The 18,723-nt window shown below is 42.8% G+C and overlaps 1 pseudogene; it reads right to left on the reverse strand.

Moving 5' to 3' along the window:
* Window positions 1–17,128: 17,128 nt before the first annotated feature.
* On the reverse strand, window positions 17,129–18,584 carry LOC123184246 (uncharacterized; annotated as a pseudogene).
* Between the last annotated feature and the right edge of the window lie 139 nt (window positions 18,585–18,723).

Genomic DNA, 18,723 nt, shown 5'->3' on the forward strand with positions numbered 1-18,723 from the left:
CATTTATTATCAAAGAAAACAAACTCCACAGAAACCCTTGTCAGTGGCAATTACCTCTCGATATGCTTTGTGGGGGGGGGGGGGGGGGGGGGGGGGGGGGTTCCTGACAGCAGGCGACACTGTCCGCCGCCGCCTCTGTCGTGTCGTAGCCGGACGCTGGCTGCGTTCAGATGGAGTGCTCCGTATAGCAACCAGACTCATAATTTGGTGGGCTCAAACGGATCCTCTTTTCAGTGCTGAAACAGGGTTTGGACTGAATTTAGTAACAGCCCATATTAGACGCCAATTTTATCAGAATATTTCTGCTTTCAGCCTGGGAAGGATGTCGGCGCCTAGCAGACTTCTTAATCCAATCTTATCCTGCAGTTGCAACTGTAATCTGACCTGATCCAAGTTTTTGTGCATTCCACATCCACGCAACAGCACAACATATAATTAGTAAGTCACTTTACTTAGAGTTCACTCGCTAGTGATAGTAAGGAGTGATGTCGTTTGTTCGCTATCTAAAAAGAGCAGGTGGTGGATCGTTGGATCTGATAAAATGTACAAGTTTATGGTACGTTAGCTAAAATCATTAGTACATTTATTACTTCAATGGTATACATGAACACATCTGTTTATTCTGAATAAAAAATACAGCAAGAGCTACATATTACAAGAGTTTTGAAACAAAATTAGACCGGCACTCCTCGTCGCTTCCTCCCTGGCAAGGTGCTACCATGATGTGTATCCTGAGCACGCCTAGTAACAAAATAAACAAATGATTCATGCGGGGGTATCCTTGATTCCCATAAAATGAGAATGAAGTCTCCTTTTGGTCTAACACTAGGATCTGTTAGAAGTTCCGTAGCAGTCACACTTTGCGGTTTCTCGATCGAAGCATTCATTGTATAAGGTGCTATGATGTGTGGATGAGAAGTAACGTCCGTTATGTCCACTGGATGGCCTTGTTCTAGGAGCGCTATTCTTGGCTGCATACCATACAAGGAGAGGTTCCTTTTAAGGAATCTTATCCCCGTGTCCAATATGCCACACCAAGATTGGACATCCAGACTCCTTCTTAACGCATCTGCAAACACAGTTGTTTCGACAAGTGAAGCTTGCATACTATGCAACACCTTGGCAAATTCATCCGCGAGCTGAAGTAGTCGTGGATGTTCTGTCGGGTCTACACTTCCGAATGCCATTATCTTGAAAAGGTACCTCAACTCATCGTGAGATAGAGCACTTAAGAAAATTGGCTTCACCGATGCAAACCGGGCCAATCTTTTAATTCTACTTACAATGATGATCTTGCTTCCTCTTCCAATTGTTATGAGAAATGAGTGAAACTTTTCCCAGTCATCGTCATCTATATCAGAAACAAACTCAATAACGATCAACATCATCCCTTTCATAGTCCTTCCATGGTCAAGTATTCTTAAAAGGTTGTCTCCATTCAAGTGCAATATAGAGGAGAAGCGCAGACGAACCCTTTCATCGCCGCACACATGAGCAATCAAAGTTTTCTTACCAGTTGTTGCACCACCTATAATCGGAAGAACTGCCGGTACATGATCACCAGAAGGGTCGTCGTGCTGCAGCAAGAAGCTCAGGAGCTTTTGCTTTTCAGCATGCCGGCCAAACATGAAGTTATCTATCTAAAGATAAACATCATATGGCCTACGAGACATGCGCTCGCATCCACCCAGAAGGATCACAAATTCTGCCATGTTAGCAACAACAATTTCCAAGCTTTCCAAGGCATAATGCAACTCAAGGTGCGTGCCCTTATTACTTGTTCGAGAACGCTTGGCTAAATACAAGCTCCCGATAGATGAGTCGTTGCTGCTAACCTCGTCAGAGCTTGCCCCGTCTTGGAGAGCTTGATACTTCGAGTTGTCCACCACACTGTATCCTCGGTACATGGCCTCTGAGAGCATATTGAGCTGCATCATCATCCCGGAGTTGGTTATGTACCGTGTGTCCGCCTCCTCGACGATGGTGCAAACTCTCACTAGGAGATGCTGCAACCTCTCCATCACCTTCTCCTGCGAGTGTGGACGGCTAGAATGGTACTTGTTTAGCAGGAAGGAGATGAAACGGCTCACTAGTTCACCTGCAACAGCAGACAAGGCAACCTCCATGGCCAGAATTAAGTAGGTAATCAACTGGTCGGCTTTTTAACAAATTTATAGGCTGGCATCTGCCAAGTCTTGCAGAGAGTCTTCACGAAATATGAAAGTCTCCATGGTTGACTTTTGACTGTGACGAGTGGGTGGGCGACACAACGATACTTGTCATTTTCACCTTTGTGCTAGTTCAGTGTTTAATAAATAAATAAAAAACTTGCACTGTGAGCATTTTTCATATAGGCCAGTCTTGACCTGATGTTGATCTGCACTATGGTAATGGAGAAGAATTACCGAAAAAGGGTTTCCCCCGCTTTATATTATAAAGCACCCACCGAATCACAAGTTCAACGATACAAAAGAAAGGAAGAAAAAACCATAAACGGCAAATATACAAGATACCAAAGGAGCCACTAACAAGACTCGAATGCACCAAGCACAAGCTTGAACATCGAAGCCCTCGGCGAACAGGAGCCAACACACGCCACGACTAAGCCGAGGTAGATCCCACTGCAAGAGGATTGTCACACTCCGTCATCCACCTTGAGCCAAGCCATCCGGTCCGCCATCCATCTCTACCTCCGAAGAGAGCCCCCTGCCCTCTAGTCCTGGATCGGAGGACACTACGCCATCGACAGGCAGAGTCGCTTACCCCTGAGCTCGCATGACCAGGACCAACAGGTTGCCGGGAGGGGGCGACAAGCACGACTACCGCACCAGGCAGCCGCACCATCGATCATCGCCAACGGCGCGCGCCGACGCCAACTTCAACCGCAAGTGGCCCAGCATGGACACCACTGACGATATCCGGCAGCCACCTCCCGTGCCAAAGCCTCGACCACCACTCCGCCGCTCCAAGGTGGTGTCTTCGAGAAGAAAAACGACGCCGGAGCGCCGTCACCACCCAATCCGGAGATTTGGGGCTTTCACCCGGGATGACGAAGGGAGGGCGAGGGGGGATTGCGAAGCCGCCTTCAAGAAGGGGAACGGCGCCGGAGCGCCGCCGGCGTCGTTGCTGCAGCGAACAGCCAAGGGGTTTCCCCCAATCCATCCCCCCGAGAGGAAGCACCATCACCAGATCTGCTCCAAGAGCAAACGGGGAAGCCCCAGGAGCCAGCCACGATCCCCGCCGATCCGCCGCCCACGCGGCCAGGAGCGACGCTCCCCGCATCTGCATCAGCCACCCGCCGAAGGGGGGCCAACGCGCTCCACCAGTGGCCACCGCCACCACGCCAGGCGCAACCGCACGAAACAGAACACCATCGAGCCCATCGCGCCGCCGCCAGGCACCGGCCCCGCCACTGCCACCCGCCGCCGCGCCGTCACGCCCTCGACCAGCGCCACGCCGCCGCCCGCTGACCCCGACCCGCGTCGGCCCTAGCGAGCAGGGGAAGGAAGGCCCCGCCGCCGTCGAGGCTGACCGGGCTTCGCCCGTCAGCGCGAGCTGGCGGCGGCGAGGGAGGAGTCGAGGAGGAGGGGGGCCTGCGACTGGCGGCCAGGATTTCCCCTCCGCGTCGCTCGCGGGAGCGACCAGGAGGGGAGGGGAGGGAGGAGACATTGCACCATTCGCTCTACCATCGGAGAAGAATTTTCATCTGCTGCAACTTGGACGATCGACAAACTTGGTCTTGTTTCCCTATTCAAAGCAACTCTCTCTATTGACAATTTAAGTGGCCTCTGCCGAACAAGTCTCGCAGAGAATCTTTGCAAAATGGAGAAGTCTCCAGTGATTTATAAGTAGTTGATGGCGACAAGATGGTGGGTGACACAATGATACCTGTCTAAATGTCCTGACATGTGATATGGACAAGCTAAGCAGCATGAGAATATTGACCACTCACTCTAGCAAAGTTTGACGGTGGAAATTGTTTTGGTCTTTTCGAGAAGGACTTGAGTGGAGAAGCAAGGGGCAACACATCGACAAGAAACGATATGCTTACTTTTCTATCTTGTTTAGTGATGATGAGAATCACAGCTCCATATACTTCAGTAATCTCTCAGGGCACAGGTAAACTGTTTGTTTGTACTGTTGTCTTTTGGTTTCTTCAGAACCTGATTGATTATGTGTGGTTTAGTCTGTACTAATTCAGTCTTTAATCGAAAAACGTTACATCTGTGCATTCGTCAGATGTCAGGCTTGCCCTGATGTTGATGTCCACAATGGTAAGTAAAGGTGTAGCTTGACCCGATGTTGATTTCCACAATGGTAAAAGTGTTGCTTGATCTGATGTTTATTTCCAAGCAACGACTTCCATGCCGGGCAGCTCAGCAGTGGCACCGCAGATTCTCAGGACCGCCTTGTACAGTCAATTTTATCATTATTGGCCGTCCTTATTAGCAGAAGTGCGCTCCTTTACTGGAAAGACAAGCCAAGCTGATTTCTTCTTTTTCCTGTATGTCATCTGGTCTAGAAAGACAATCCAGGCTCATTTTATCATCTTATATCGTTATTGGTACAAGAGTGAAGTGCGTGATGAACAGTAAAAACAAATAAATATATGAAAAATTAAATTCTTTCGCATCGAAGATGCCCTGGTGCGTGAACAGTAGAAATGTTCGGTAATTCAAAAAAATGTTCGCGAATATGGAAAAGTTATTCGCGACTTTAGAAAAATGTTCACAAACAATAAATTTGAAAATATGTTCGCGCGTATGGAAAAATTGTTCGGGACTTTAAAAAAATGTTCGCGAACCACAAATATTCGCGACTTTAATAAAATATTAGAACATTTTTTTAAGTCGCAACTATTTTTCCGAAATTCATCGTTCGCGAATATTTTTTTAAAGACGCGAATATTTTTTCCAAACTCATCGTTTGTGAACATTTTTTTAAAGTCGTGAATATTTTTTCCAAATTCATCATTCACGAACATTTTTAAAGTCACGAATATTTTTACAAATTCATCATTCACGAACATTTTCTTAAAGTCACGAGCAGTTTATTAAAGTCGCGAATAATTTTTCCAAATTCATCGTTCGTGAATATTTTTTGAATTAATGAACATTTTACTGTTCATGCACCAGGGTATCTTTGATGCCAATGAATTTCAGTTTTTTTACATTTTTACTGTTACCATACACTGTTCATCACGTACAGAAATAATGGTCGGAACCGAATGCTATTTTACTGTTCACGGTTCACTGTTTCACTGTTCGCGTTTAACGCCGCCAGCTGACCGGTTAGAGGGGAGGGGGTCAGGGAGATTTTGGACCTGAATGGCACACTTACTGCACTTTAAGAACCTGGATGATGATTTTCATAGTTCAAGGACCTGCGTGACACCTCTGAAATATTTCGAGGACCTACAGTGCACTTCACTCTTAGTACAATCACTAAACTACTTACCTGGGGTGTGCGTGTCTGTTCATGCTCGACATTAGAAGTCCATTCTCATGGTGATCTTCAATTCTAACTCAGTTTTAAATTTCTAACCTGTTTTTGGCCATCGGAGATCACGGTACCATTTGGTTTTATTTTGCCCTTTTTCACACAGAAGTTTGAATCCGTGCGCACAAGTAGAGATCTGTTCGAACTCGCACTACGGTTGTTTTTCCTTAGATTGAGAAGCAAGCATTGTGTAGTGTCTCTCATACAAATAATATAGATATCATTCCTTTTTGGTTCGTCAGAACCTAATACCGACAGTGTGGTCAAGTGTGTCTGCACGTGGCCTTTTGGCTCAATTAGACTTATGTTGATGAGCAAATCTGATTTTGCTCTCCGCAATAGTGAACATGCACTTTTCTCACCTCTTTTTGGTGAAGCAAATGACACTTTTCTCATATTTTTCGTAGCTTCAGATCTAGAGCTTCTCTATCCCGTTTAGCCTCCCGTTGTGGCCGGGGAGCCAAACCAGTGCAGCAAACGGTTTTCTAAATGTTCAGAAGTTTCAGTGTCCAACACTCCAGCAAACATTCTTTTTTAATTTCAGTTCAGTTTTCTCACCTTCGTGTATGGATCAGGATTTGTACAATGGTGTCAGATGGAATTGTTGGTTATAAAAGATGTGCAGGGCATGGTTGCTTCTGATAGAGCATACCACATTATTATAGATCTGCAGTACATTTAATGGTATACAATCACCCCTAAAAATAGTTTCTTCATGGCCATGTGAACACATCCGTTTCACATCTACCAAAAAAAATATATACAACAAGAGGTCCAAGAGTTTTGAAACAAAATTAGATTGGCGCTCCTTTCTGCTTGCTCCCTGAGCATGTGTAACCTGAGCATGACTTGTAACAAAATGAGGAAACGAATTATGTGGTGGTATCCTTGATTCCCATGCAATAAGAATGAAGTCTTGTTTTGGCGTAACACTAGGACCTCTCGTAAGTTCCCCAAATGTCAGACTTGGCAATTCTTTCTTGATTGAAACATTAGGAGTACAAGCTATCATGCTAAGTGGATACAAAGCATAATCCGTCATGTCGACTACAGAGGCTTGGTCCTTAAGCATGCTTGATTGAATATCAAATATGGAGTAGTTTCTTTTAACATATATTAGTCCCTTGTGCACTATGCAACGCCAAAACTGAACACTGACGTTCATTCTCAACACATACGCAAGCATATTTGTTGCAAGAAGTGTACCTGGCACATTGTGCAACAGCTTGGTAAATTCTTCTACTAGTTGTACTAATTGTGGATGTTCCGTGGGGTCTACACTCACGAATGCTAGTATCTTGACAAGGTACCTCAACTCATCGCAAGACATACCACTTAGAAAAATAGGTTTCATCGATGGAACCGGACTAATGTTTGAAGTCTACTTAGGATGATGAGTTTTGTTCCTCTGCCCATTCTAATGGCAGAGAAGTAAAACCTGTTCCATTCATCGTCGCTTACATTAGAAGCAAACTCAATAACTACCAACATCGTCCCAAACAAGGTCCTTCCATGGTCAAGTATGGTCAAGAGGTTGTCCATTCAAGTGCCAAATAGAGGAGAAGCATGACCTAACCCCTTCGTTGCGACACACATGGGCAACCAAAGTTTTTTTCCCAATTGCTACACCACCTATTATTGGAAGAACTGCTGGTGCATAATCACCAGGAGGGTAAATGTGCTCCAGCAAGAAGCTCACATCCACCCAGAAGAATAATAAATTCTGATATTAGCCATAGCAATTCCTAAACTTTTCAAGGCACCATGTGACTCGAGGAGCATTGCCTTGACATTGTTGTTCGAGAACGCTTGAAAGGAATGGCTAACTGCAAGCTGCTGCTAGACTAGTCATTGATGCTAACCTTGTCGCAGCCTGCACTGTCAAGCAATGAAAGGCACGGTACCTTAAGTTGTCCAGCTCACAGCATCCTCGGTACATGGCCTTTGAGAGTTTCTTGAGCCGCATCATCATCCCGAAGTTGGTTATATATCGCCTGTCTTCCTCCTCAATGATGGTTCTAGCTCTCATCAGGAGGTGCTGCAATCTTTGCACCACCTTCTCCTCTGATTGGGCATGACTCAAGGAGTTGTACTTATTTACCAGGAAGGAGATGAACTGACTCAGGTTGGTCATAATAGGAGTATCATAACTAGTATTATCCATGTCAACTATACAATTTTGACGTGGTGGTGTTGATTTAAATGAAGAAAGAGAGGGTTCAGTATCATATTATGATACCGTATCAGAATAAATTATGTGCTACTATGTGTCATGCATGACAATAATGTGAGCTCCTTAGATACTCACTAGTAGAAAACAGGGCTATGGTCCAGGCCGGCTCAGCCCATTAGTCCCGGTTCAGTCTAGAACCGGGACCAATGTGGGCATTGGTCCCGGTTCGTGAGCCCAGGGGGCCGGCCGGGCCACGTGGGCCATTGGTCCCAGTTCGTCTGGACCTTTTGGTCCCGGTTGGTGGGACGAACCGGGACCAATGGGCCTGGCTCCTGGCCCACCACCATTGGTCCCGGTTCGTGGCATGAACCGGGACCAAAGGCTCCCCTTTAGTCCCAGTTCATGCCACGAACCGGGACTAAAGGGTTTGCCCAGAGTTTAGTCCCACCTCGCCAACCGAATGGGCGCGCACACCTGTTTATAAGCCGTCCCTCTCTGCGTTGTTGAGCTCCTCTCAAAGTGAAAATAGATGCACCTATAGAGGAAATTGGACCTAAATTCATAAATAGAAATTAATTATGAATTTATGTTTAATTTTCTCTATAAGTGCATCTATGTTCACTAACAGAGAAGTTTTTATTTTTTGTGACCTAAAAGAAAAAAGAAATCACTAAAAAACAATAAATATTTAGTTCTAAGTAGAAATGAAAAAATAAATAGCAAAAAAGAAAAAAAATGCCTATAATATTTGTTATGACTAACTAAAATTACCAAATTGAGTAAAGTTATTCATAAACTAGTGATTCACACAAATTTTTAAAAATTCAAATTTAAACTATTCAAATTTTAAAACAAATGGCACTAACAGAAAGTTTATAATTTTTGTGACCTAAAATAAAAAAGAAATCACTACACAACAAAAAAACAAAAAAGTGCCACCTACTATTAAATAGCAGGAAAAAGATTGACTCAAAAATCAATTTTAACTATTCTACAAAGTGTTTAATTTTCTCTATAAGTGCATCTATGTTCACTAACAGAGAAGTTTTTATTTTTTGTGACCTAAAAGAAAAAAGAAATCACTAAAAAACTATAAGTATTTAGTTCTAAGTAGAACTGAAAAAATAATGGCACTAGTAAACCGAAGGGCGCCCACACTGGTTTATAAGCCTGTCCCTCTCTTCATTGTTGAGCTCCTCTCAAAATGAAAATAGATGCCCCTATACAGGAAATTTGACCTAAATTCATAATGAATTTCTCTGAAATTCATGGAAATTGATTATGAATTTAGGTTGAATTTTCTGTATAGGCGCATCTATGTTCATTTTTTAGTAATTTTAATCACAAACTTGAGATTCACACAAATTTCAAAGAATTCAAATTTTATCTATTCTAATTTGAAAACTAATGGCACTAGTAAAGTTAATCACAAACTTGAGATTCACACAAATTTCAAAGAATTCAAATTTTAACTATTCTAATTTGAAAACTAGTGGCACTAGCAAAGTTAATCACAAACTTGAGATTCACACAAATTTCAAAGAATTCAAATTTTAACTATTCTAATTTGAAAACTAATGGCACTAGTAAAGTTAATCACAAACTTGAGATTCACACAAACTTCTAATTTCAAAGAATAAAATTATCTAAGTATTTTCTGTTCAAAACATTATAAGCAAAAAGAAACTTTAATAGCAAAAAGAATCATCATAAATATTTCTTTTGTTACAAACTAGTGATTCACATAAATTTCAAAGAATTCAAATTTAAACAATTCAAGTTGGAAAATTAATGGCACTAACAGAAAGTTTATAATTTTTATTACCTAAAACCAAAAATAATAACTGAAAAACTAGTAAGTATTTTGCTGTTAGTAAAAAAACAAAAAACTGGATTTTTTTTTAAAAAATGCCGCCTACTGGGCCACCACAGCATGCATACGACTGGAAACCCGCTAGTTGGGCCAGGATGCAGGCCACAGTAGGCCCAGTAGGCCCACAGGCACAGAGAGTGGATTTAGGACCGTAAGCCTGCAGTAGAGAGGAGCTCGAAGGGGTCGGCTCCGCAGGGCTTATAAACCACTCCGAGCCCCTCTCGGCTAGCGAGGTGGGACTAAACATCCCAACGCACCGCGGCAGTTCTAGTATACGCCCTTTGGTCCCGATTGGTGGCACCAACCGGGATGAAAGGGAGCCTTTGGTCCCGGTTCGTGGCACCAACCGGGACTAAAGGCCGCCGCTTCCCACCCTTTGGGCTGCCGAAAAGTGGCCTTTGGTCCCGGTTCGTGGCACAAACCGGGACAAAAGGGGTGCATTGGGCCCGGTTTGTGCCACGAACCGGTACCAATGGCTTTGCTATATAAGCAAAGACTTGGGAAATTTTCACATTTCCCTCGCAGTTGCCCCCGACGACGCCGAGCACGTCGACGCCGAAAGGCTGCCCCGACGCCGTCCGCAGCCCCTGTCGTCGCCCCCGACCGCGCCGTCGCCGTCGCTAGTGCCTCGCCGTTGCCGTCGCCGCCCTATGCCCCCCTGCCTCCTCGCCGCCGACGCCGTGCCCCTCACCGTCGCCGTCCGCCGCCCCTGCCGTCGCCCCCGATCGCGCCGTCGCCGTCGCCCGTGCCTCGCCGTCGCCCCGTGCCCCCCTGCCTCCTCGCCGCCGACGCCGTGCCCCTCACCGTCGCCGTCCGCCGCCCCTGCCGTCGCCCCCGACCGCGTCGTCGCCGTCGCCGCCCCGTGCCCCCCTGCCTCCTCGCCGCCGACGCCATGCCCCTCCTCGTCGATCGCCGCCCCGGCTTGCGTAATTTCCTAATTTAATTAGAATGTATAGTTAATTTAGTTGTATAGTTAGGATGTATAGTTAATTTAGATGTATAGTTAATTTAGATGTATAGTTAATTTAGTTGTACTTAATTTAGATGTATAGTTTAGATGCAAAAGTTAGAATTTCTTTCTGTTCATACATTTTTTTGGTGATATTATTGTTGCATATGCAAAAGTTTGTGTGTTGATATATATGCAAATAATATGTCAATTTTTTCATAGAATTTTTATGATTTTTTTGTTGTAATTTTGTTCATAGAATTTTTATTATTTTTTTCTGTTGTAATTTTGTTCATCTTGTGTAGGAATCTGAACATTATGTATGATCAAAGTCATTTATGTATATGTTCATATTTAGAAGAAAAAGAAGGAGAGAAAAAAGGAAAATAAGAAGAGGAAGAAGGAGAAGAAGAAGAGGAGAGAAATAACAGAGAAATAAATAAGAAGATGAAAAAGAAGAAGAAAAAGAAGAGAAGAAGAAGTAATAGAGGAGAAGAAGAAGAATTCTTCTTGTTCTCCTCTATTATTCCTTCTTCTTCTCCTTTTTTTTCTTTTTTTTCTTCTCCTTTTCCTTTCTTCTTCTCCTCTTTTCTTCTTCTTCTTCCTCTTCTTATTTTTTGTTATCGGGTATGTCGTTGTCGACATACCCCCCCTCCCCGATAATTAACTTTAAGTAATTAGTACTACTTAGAAAATGTTTAATGGAATTTGTTAGAACTAGGTAAACTTGTTTATTTTTAGTAAGTACTACATTATTCTATTTATAGTAAGTGCTTAGTAGTTGAACTAGTTGATTTAATAAAACTGGTTTATTTTACTATAGAAGTAGTTTATTTTTAGCAAGAAAATTAATAGAACTAGTTTATTTTTTTAGTTAAAGCAATTATTCCCGCATCGACGTGGACGATGCCTATCCCGCATCCTCGTCGTCGAGTCGGCGGAGGACGACACCTGCTTGACCAGATGGGCCATGTCCGGGACTGGGCTCCGCCGGGGTGGTACTGGGAGGCGCTACCTTCCGGGGGGGGGCGTAGCTTGGTGAGGAGCCAGCCCGTCGTTGACCCGATCCTTGTTTGGTGGCGGTCGCGTGGGCCAGTGACGGTGCCGAGGCTTCCGGACACCGCGGAGGTGGTACGTCACCGTGTCAGCGAGGAGGACGAGCACGTCCGTCGCTACATGGTTGCGTTGGAGGGCAGGTTCGAGAATACCTGGCAGGTTCTTCAGGGATCTCACTGGAGCTATGATCCTGTGATGGTTCCTTCCCTTTGGGTGTCCACCGCCCGCGCCGATACCCGTCGGGCGCTACGGTTCTAGCTGTACTGGCGATATGTATGATATATAGTATTCGACGTGTATTAGTGATAATATTCGATGTACGGACACATGGAGATGATGTAGTTTTTCTTATAATTGAAGGCATCCTAATTTGAATACTACTTTATTTTGCGATTTGATTTTTCTTATTGAATGCTCAAATTGGAGAGCACTATGCAAGGCATATGCATATGATTAGTTGAATAATAATGATCTAATTTAGTCTTTGAATTATGAACGTATAGGAAATGTCATCATCGGACGACGAAAGTCTCCCGGGGGAGTGCGACTGGTGCCACGACGATCGAGGTGAGTGCGACAGGCCTCACCTGGACGATGGTCGGCGCTTCAGCATTAAGCTCGAGGAGACCTTCGAAGTTGAAACGGTACGCAACGACGACAAGTGTTTTTTTTCATAATTAAGCATGACTTCAACTATTTCAACGTGTAATTTTCATCTTTTACAATTCGAGTATAGTTTATCCCATGCCATGCAAGACGCTATGTCTTGGAGAGGATGGATTTTGAAGACCATGAAAATTTTGAAACGAAGAAAATTCACCTAAGGACCCATCATGATGTGGATTTTGAAGTAAAGTTGTATAATGCTGAGAGCGTAACCCATTTTGGTTGCAAAAATTGGGAAGCATTTTGCAAATTGTATGGTTTTGATGAGGGTATGCTTGTCACCATGGATCTTGGTGATCCTGAAATCGAGCAAGACAATATGGACATTTGGGTCCTTGTTGATACTCCTCCAGTTCTACCGCTATGTGAGTTTCTCAAACATAGTTAATTATTAACTAATTTATATTGTTCATTTCAAAATAGTTGACAGCTTATTTCCATTGACAGCTTATTTTGAAGTATCAAAGAATGTGCAGAAGATGGTAGATAGAACTTACTACACCGATGGCTCTGAGTTAACTTACAAGGAGAAAACTCATCTGGTTGGATTTGTAATGATCTTGAGAATTACAATATCTACAATCGAACTCCTCAACATTATGGTCAATACGTGCCACTAGTGCATGTGTTGAACTACGGTAACTACCATGGAGATACCCTGGTAAGATTTTTTACTATTACGACATCCGTGCATCTTTTTGCATACTTCTAAAACTAGTACATCATTGCTAACTACGAAGTTATTACTATGTTTTTCAACAGAGAATCCCAGAGGATTGTGTGCCTCATTTGATGTATCAGAATGGCGGCAGCCTTCGTGTTTTGAACATATATCCAGGTCATCCTACGAATCTCAACTGTCCATACCGGATTTCAAAAAGAAGTGGAGACATGACAATCAAAGGATGTAAAAAATGTATGGACAGTCGTAATGAGCTTCTTGGAAGCAAAAGGAAGCGAGGCGCAAGAATTGGAGACAGGATGATCTCCATTCTTCATAATGGAGAGTCGGGGTCTATATTGTTTTATGCTATTTTACCTTAAGTGTGTTTAGGTCCTACCTGATACTGATGATCATGTGCTAAGAACACTTATGTAGGGTTGGGTTCGATGACTATGAGGATGATGATCGTATGACTTATTATTAATAACGAGTAGAAGTTGTATGATGATACTTGATTAGTAGGACTTGTTATTATATATGATGATGTATGATGCGAGCATGCATGAGTTATTATATATCTACGGGTGAAATGAACATAGCAGTAGCTAGCGTTGGTAAACCAAGGATGAAGATATAAGAGAGGACACTTCTCTCTATTAGCTAGCTAATAACAACCTAAAAATAACGCCCTAAACCCCTAAAACAGCCACTTTTTTTTTTTAAAAAAAGAAAAACCTCAGGTCCAGCCAGCTGCTGACGCGTGGAAGCCTTTTGGTCCCGGTTTATGTCTTAAACCGGGACCAAAAGCCCCCTCTGCCTGGGCTGCCGGCAGCGGCCACGTGGAGGGCCATCAGTCCCGGTTCTGGATTGAACCGGGACTAAAGGGTCTGGCATTAGTACCGACACTTTAGTCCCGGTTCAGGAACCGGGACTAAAGGCCCTTACGAACCGGGACTATAGGCCCTTTTTCTACCAGTGATTAGTTTATGATACTATGCATACGGAGTTAGTATCATATGCATGATACTAGTATACGATACTCCCACTATGACCAGCCTCATGAGTTCACTTGCAAATGCAGATATGGCGGTCTCCATAGCTGGGATTGATGCCATAAGTTGTTGCCGGTCTCAGGACAAATTCAACTATGCTGGCCTCTGCCAAGTCTTACCGAGATTCTTGGCAAAATGAAAAAGTCTCCATGGATGATTTTGACTGGGACAAGTGGGTGTGTGGAATACGGAGTAGAAGAAGCATGGAAAAATGAACCGATATTTAATATTAATGGTGGTTCAAATTAATTATTTTTAATTACCTTTGCATTCTTCTGTCGTTGGACTCTCTTTACACTACATATGAAAAAATCAGAATGGTATCCCATGTATGTGTGTAGTGTACTCTAGAAAGTTTGACCGGGGAAATTGTTTGGGCTTTTCCAGATAAACTTTAGTAGAGAAAGCATGGGAGCAACTCATTGGCACATACTCTAGTACTATCTCCGTCTCATATTAATTGGCACTAAAATGGATGTATCTAGAGTGATACTACCTCCGTCCTCGTTTATTAGTCCCCTTTATAGTTTGTGCTAAATTTTGACCAAATATTTAACTGACAAAATGTTGGTGCATGTCAACAAAAATTATATCGTTGCATTCGTATTTGAACATAGTTTTCAATGATATATTTTGTGACATGCATGAACATTTTGTTAGTTAAATTTATGGTCAAAATTTGGCACAAATTACAATGGGGACTAATAAACCAGGACGGAGGTAGTAGATACATCCGTTTGAGCGTTAATTAATATGGGATGGAGAGAGTACTAATCTTCCAGAGGAGTAACGAGTTTTCTTTTACATTTGCTCCTTTGGTTGGTTCTTCAAAACCCTATCAATCGGTGTGGCTTATTTTGTGCTAGTTCAATCTTTAATCGGAAACTGTTGCGCCTTGTGCATTCTTCATAGTTTAGGCTTGGACTTTTGTTTCCTATTTGAGTGTCAGAGAGACTCCTAGCAAAGTAGAAAACTCTTGCCGTCTTCTGGAAAAACAAGTCTCACATAGGCTAAACCGTTTACAGCAAGGAGTGGGTGGATGACACTTAGATTCTTGTCTACATGTCCAAACATGTGACTAGGACAAGCCACATGAAATTTTATTACTAGTATGTCTAATATCTGCAGTTGATAGGTCCAAATTAATTGTTGTTCCATAGCAAAATGCGTGTATGTTTAATTATCTTTGCATTTAACTTGGCTTAGACTTCTTTCCCATCTTGCACGACACCCAATATATGTCCACTCTAGTCTGGCAAACTTTTGGTATTCCAGATGAACTTGAGAGTGGAGAACAACGGCACGCAACTCACTGCAAGAAACGCTACTATCCTCTGTTTTTTAATCTTGGCCAGTGATGATGAGAATCACATCTCCATACTCCAGTAATCTGTGAGGACACATGTAACCTGTTTGTCTGTACAGTTGTTCCCTTGGTTTCTTGAGAACCTGATCAGCTCCTGCGTGGCTGATTGTGTGCTACTTCAGTCTTTAGTCAAAATCCGTTTGATTGTCCATTCTCCAGAGCTGAGGGTCGACCTGATGTTGGTCTCTGCAATGGTAAAACTGTTGCTTGACCTGATGTTGATTCCCAAGCGACAACTTCTGTCCCCGGCAGCTTGTACAATCAATTTTATCATTATTGGCCGTCCTTGCTAGCAAAAGCGAGCTCATTATTTGGGCTAATTTGTTTTGGTGCATTCACCATGCTGCTTACCTGAAGTGTGTGCGTCTGTTCGTGCTTATATATAAGTCCTTGTGAAGGTGATCTTGAATTCTAACTCAGTTTTAAATTTCTAACTTGTTTTTCGCCATCAGAGACCGTGGTACCATTGTTTTTATTACTTTTAGGTCATTTTGCTCATGGAAGTTTGAATCTGTCCACATAAGAGCAAGTATAATAAGGTACAGTCAGCAGGCTGTAAGAATTAAAATATTGTATGTTTGCTGAGTTGGATGAGAGAGAAAAAGAGAGAGAAGGAAAGCGGGTTGTAGATTAACAGCCGGCTGCAGCACTTGCTTCAAGGAACAATGTGAGAGTGTAAGGTGGGCCATATATTAATAAAGTAGTACTCCCTCTGTAAACTAATATAAAAGCGTTTAGATTACTAAAATAGTGACCTAAACGCTCTTATATTAGTTTATGGAGGGAGTACTACTTAGTAACTAGCTACTATACATGTTGGCTATTAGGTTGGTTATAGATGACGTGGCAACCTCATATAGCCGATTGTTAGCTATACTATTAACCATGCTCTAAGTAACTCTGTTAGAACTCACACTACAGTTGTCGTTCCTTGGATTTAGAAAACATAGGCTAGCTATCATTGTGTAGATGTGATTGATTGTACAAACAGAAAAGTACAACCATATTCACTCCCCTTCGTTCTTCACAACCCAAGTCGGTTTTGAATTGTTACCATGAATTTTTAATCGTATTCCTTGCGGAAGATTGATCATTCTGCATAGATAAATCTGTTAGCTGAAGTCACACTACAATGAGAAAACAGAGCGTAGCTATCATTGTACTGTATTCTCGTACAAACATGTAAATATCATTGATTTTACATAAAAAATACAACCATATTCGCTCCATAACCTAATCCAAAGGTTTGGTCAGGTGAGTCTGCACGTGGTTTGTTTTGTGCAAGGTTATATTGATGAGCAAGCTTGATGCTGCTCTACACAATACACCTCGTATCTGATGACTGTGTGATGATGATGATGATGATGATGATGATGATGATGATGATGATGATGATGAACAGCTAATTAAAGACAACAAGGAGATGGTAAATGAGTAGAATTGTGCTCTTGGATGGAGTTGGTTGGTCAATCCCGAGCTTGAGTGAAGGCGCTGAAGTGAATGTCACTTTCTCCTATTTTGCCAAGCTTCAAATTTAGATCTCCAACATAATTTCTTTTGTTATTTCAATTCAGTTTTCTCACCTTCGTACAAACGTTGTGAGATGATATTGTTGCTTATCAAATAAGTGCCGAGCGTAGTTGGATCTGATAGAACATATAATTTTCTTATAGATCACCAGTACATTTATTTGAATGGTATGCAATCACTCCCTAAAACAGTTTTTCCGTTGCCACGTCAACAGAACCGTTTCACATCTACAAAAACAATTACAAAAACAAGAAGAAGAAGAAGAAGAAGAGTTGCATTTATAGGCGTTTTGAACAAAAATTAAATTGGCACTCCTCTTCGCTTCCTCCCTGGCAAGGCACTAACTTCATGTCCGCCCTGAGCATGACTTGTAACAAAATGAGGAAATGATTTATGAGGAGGTATCCTTGATTCCCATGCAATTATAATGAAATCTTGTTTCGGCGTAACACTGGGATCTCTGATAAGTTCACCAAGTGTTAGACTTGGCAATTCCTTCTTGATTGAAAAATTAGTTGTACAAGGTATCATGCTAAGTGGATGCAAAGCAAAATCTGTTATGTCCACTGGATGGTCTTCTTCTAAAAGCATGCTTGGTTGCACACCATATGTGGAGAGGTTTCTTTTAATGTATCTTAGACCCTTGTCCAATATGCAAAGCCAATACTGAACACTGAGGTTCATTCTCAACACATCTGCGAGTATATTTATTGCGATTAGTGTATCTGGCACATTGTGTAACAGCTTGCCAAATTTTCATCTGCTAGTTTTACTAGCCGTGGATGTTCTGTGGGGTCTACGCTCCCGAATGCCAGTGTCTTGAAAAGGTACTTCAACTCATCGCTAGACATTGCACTTAGAAAAATAGGTTTCACTGATCCGAATCGAGCTAATGTTTTAAGTCTACTTAAGATGATGATCTTGCTTCCTCTTCCCATTCCAATGGCAAATAAGTAAAACCTGTTCCAATTATCTTGGCCAATATCACAAGAAAACTCAATAACTAACAATATCCTTCCTTCCATGGTCATTCCATGGTCAGGTCTTCTCAAAAGGTTGTCTCCATTCAAGTGCAAAATAGAGGAGAAGCGTGAGCGAACCCTTTCGTCACCCACGCATGAGCAACCAAAGTTTTCTTCTTAATTGCTGCACCACCTATGATCGGAAGAACTGCCGGTGCATCATCGCCAGGAGAGTTGTTGTGCTGCAACAAGAAGCTCCAGAGCTTTTGCTTCTCAATGTGTCGGCCGAACATGAAATTTTCAGTGTAAAGATAAACATCATATGGCCTACGGGACATGCGCTCACATCCACCGAGAAGAACAATAAATTCTGACATATTAGCAATAGCAATTTCTAAGCTTTCCAAGGCACCATGTGACTCGAGGCGCGTGACCTTATCATTTGTACTTCGAGAACGCTTGGCTAAATATAGGCTGCTGCCAGATGAGTCATTGATGCTAACCTCTTCGAAGCCTGCAGTGACTTGGAGGGCACGGTACCTTAAGTTGTCCAGCGCATGGTATCCTTGGTACATGGCCTCTGATAGTGTCTTGAGCTGCATCATCATCCCGGAGTTGGTTATGTATCGCACGTCGGCCTCCTCAACAATGGTGCAAACTCTCATTAGGAGATGTTGCAACCGCTCCATCACCTTCTCCTCCGAGTGTGACCGACTCGAATGGTACTTGTTCAGCAGGAAGGAGATGAAACGGCTCACAAGTTCACCTGCAACTGCAGACATGACAACCTCCATGGCGAGAATTAATTAGGTAATCAGCTGGTCGGTCTTGTGACAAATTTATATGCTGGCCTCTGCCAAGCCTTGCAGAGAGACTCTTGGCGAAATATAAAAGTCTCCGTGGATGACTTGGACTGCGACGAGTGGGTGGGTG

Source organism: Triticum aestivum, chromosome 2A (assembly GCF_018294505.1).
Source record: "Triticum aestivum cultivar Chinese Spring chromosome 2A, IWGSC CS RefSeq v2.1, whole genome shotgun sequence".
NCBI classification, from domain to species: domain Eukaryota; kingdom Viridiplantae; phylum Streptophyta; class Magnoliopsida; order Poales; family Poaceae; genus Triticum; species Triticum aestivum.